Below are 3,001 nucleotides of genomic sequence, written 5' to 3' on the forward strand. Positions count from 1 at the left end.
TCAGCATTTCGCCCGCCAGTTCCAGAGTTCCACCCCTAAGTCCCCGAATTTTTTCCAAAAATGCCCGAATTTCACCCCAGAATCCCCAAATTTCCTCCCCACAGCGCCGGGGACGAGCGGCGGGAAATCTGAGGCGGAGGCGCGACCACCCCCTCGCCGCACTCTGATTGGCTCTGCACTTTGATTGACACTTCGTGGAGGCGGGTTTAGCCAATCAGCGAGCGGCGGAATACCTCTGGTGGCGCCGGCGCCGCGCTGCTCCCAGCCTTCCCTGGTGGTCTAGTGGTTAGGATTCGGCGCTCTCACCGCCGCGGCCCGGGTTCGATTCCCGGTCAGGGAAAAAGGATCTCTTTTCTCATTTTATTTATTTTAAATTTTTTTCCCAACTTATTTCCGCTTCCGATCCTGTTTTTTCTATCCCCCCGTTATTTAGCGTTTGGTCGAAAAATAATATATTGAATTAGGAGTAAAAAAAGGTGACGTCATGCATAAAATACCGGCGGTCCTGTCGCGATTTGGTCGCGACAGAGCGGAGGCACCGCTGGGATTCGAACCCAGGATCTCCTGTTTACTAGACAGGCGCTTTAACCAACTAAGCCACGGCGCCGCGCGCTCCCTGCGCCGCCCTCAGCCCCAAAATCCCTCCTGCCCCTCCCCCACCCGCACGGACCCCTCCCCAAAAAGGGAAAACCCAAAAATCCCAAATTTCTTCATCCCCAAAAATCCCAAATTTCTGCTCCCCTAAAAAGGGAAAACTCCAAAATTCCAAATTTCCCCATCCCCAAAAATCCCAAATTTCCCCATCCCCTAAAAACGGAAAACCCCAAAATTCCAAATTTCCCCATCCCCAAAAATCCCAAATTCCCCTCCCCCAAAAATCCCAAATTTCCTCTCTTCCAAAAATTACAAACCCCAAAATTCCAAATTCCCCATCCCCAAAAATCCCAAATTCCCCTCCCCCAAAAATCCCAAATTTCTGCTCCCCTAAAAAGGGAAAACTCCAAAATTCCAAATTTCCCCATCCCCAAAAATCCCAAATTCCCCATCCCCAAAAATCCCAAATTCCTCTCCTCCAAAAATCCCAAATTTCTGCTCCCCTAAAAAGGGAAAACTCCAAAATTCCAAATTTCCCCATCCCCAAAAATCCCAAATTCCTCTCCTCCAAAAATCCCAAATTTCTGCTCCCCTAAAAAGGGAAAACCCCAAAATTCCAAATTTCCCCATCCCCAAAAATCCCAAATTCCTCTCCTCCAAAAATCCCAAATTTCTGCTCCCCTAAAAAGGGAAAACCCCAAAATTCCAAATTTCCCCATCCCCAAAAATCCCAAATTCCTCTCCTCCAAAAATCCCAAATTTCTGCTCCCCTAAAAAGGGAAAACCCCAAAATTCCAAATTTCCCCATCCCCAAAAATCCCAAATTCCTCTCCTCCAAAAATCCCAAATTTCTGCTCCCCTAAAAAGGGAAAACCCCAAAATTCCAAATTTCCCCATCCCCAAAAATCCCAAATTCCTCTCCTCCAAAAATCCCAAATTTCTGCTCCCCTAAAAAGGGAAAACCCCAAAATTCCAAATTTCCCCATCCCCAAAAATCCCAAATTCCTCTCCTCCAAAAATCCCAAATTTCTGCTCCCCTAAAAAGGGAAAACCCCAAAATTCCAAATTTCCCCATCCCCAAAAATCCCAAATTCCTCTCCTCCAAAAATCCCAAATTTCTGCTCCCCTAAAAAGGGAAAACCCCAAAATTCCAAATTTCCCCATCCCCAAAAATCCCAAATTCCTCTCCTCCAAAAATCCCAAATTTCTGCTCCCCTAAAAAGGGAAAACCCCAATTCTCCCCAAACTGAGGGAAATTGAGGGGAAAAATGCAAAATAAATGGAAAAGCTGTGGGGAAAATGGGAAAAATTTGGGAAAAAAAGCAAAATCAATGGAAAAATTGAGGGGAAATGAGGGGAAAAATTGAAATTAAATGGGAAAAATTAGAGAAAAATTGAAATTAAATGGGAAAATTGAAGGAAAATGTAAAATAAATGGGAAAATTCAGGGGAAATAAGGGAAAAAATTGAAATTAAATGGGAAAATTGAGAGGAAAATGAGGGGGAAATGTGAAAAAAGAAGTTAAAAACAAAATAAATGGAAAAATTGAGGGGAAATAAGGGGAAAATAAGGGGAAAAACTGAAATAAATGGAAAATTGAGGGGGAAAAGAGGGGAAAGGGGAAATAAATGGAGAAATGAGGAAAAAAAATTGAAATTAAATGGGGAAAATGAGGGGGGAAATGAGGGAAAAATGGAAAATAAATGGGAAAATTGAGGGGAAAATGGGAAAAAATGGAAATTAAATGGGAAAATGGAGGGGGAAAATAAATGCAGAAATGGGGAAAAAGAGGGGAAAATGCAAAATAAATGGGAAAAAATTGAAATTAAATGGAAAAATTGAGGGGGAAGTGGGAAAAAATTGAAATTAAATGGGAAAATTGAGCGGAAAAATGTAAAATAAATGGAAACATTGAGGGGGAAAATGGGGAAAAAATTGAAATTAAATGGAAAAATTGAGGGGGAAATGGGAAAAAATGGAAATTAAATGGGAAAATTGAGGGGGGAAATAAAGGCAGAAATGGGGAAAATGAGGGAAAAATGCAAAATAAATGGGAAATAAAGGAAATTAAATGGGAAAATTGAGAGGAAAATGAGGGGGAAATGTGAAAAAAGAAGTTAAAAACAAAATAAATGGAAAAATTGAGGGGGAAATGGGAAAAAAATTGAAATTAAATGGAAAAATGGAGGGGGAAGTGGGAAAATTGGGGGAAAATGAGGCCAGAAATGGGGAAAAAGAGGGAAAAATGCAAAATACATAGAAAAATTGAGGGGGAAATGAAAGCAAAAATGGGGAAAATGAGGGAAAAGCCCCCAAATAAATGGAATAATGGAGGAGGGATTTGGAAAATGAGGGGAGGGGAAAGAAGCAAAGCAGAAGTAGCAGAGGATGGTTTCGATCCATCGA

The 3,001-nt window shown here is 41.8% G+C and overlaps 2 non-coding genes across 2 annotated transcripts; one reads left to right on the forward strand and one right to left on the reverse strand.

The window, feature by feature from the left end:
* The first annotated feature begins 268 nt into the window (after positions 1-268).
* On the forward strand, positions 269-340 carry TRNAE-CUC. The gene has a single exon. It is a non-coding gene; the product is annotated as a tRNA-Glu (tRNA).
* A 193-nt stretch (positions 341-533) lies between these two features.
* TRNAT-AGU lies at positions 534-607 on the reverse strand. Its single transcript has one exon. It is a non-coding gene; the product is annotated as a tRNA-Thr (tRNA).
* Between the last annotated feature and the right edge of the window lie 2,394 nt (positions 608-3,001).

The sequence above is a fragment of the Pyrgilauda ruficollis genome, unplaced genomic scaffold (genome assembly GCF_017590135.1).
Source record: "Pyrgilauda ruficollis isolate IOZ18807 unplaced genomic scaffold, ASM1759013v1 scaffold2088, whole genome shotgun sequence".
In the NCBI taxonomy this organism is placed as follows: Eukaryota; Metazoa; Chordata; class Aves; order Passeriformes; family Passeridae; genus Pyrgilauda; species Pyrgilauda ruficollis.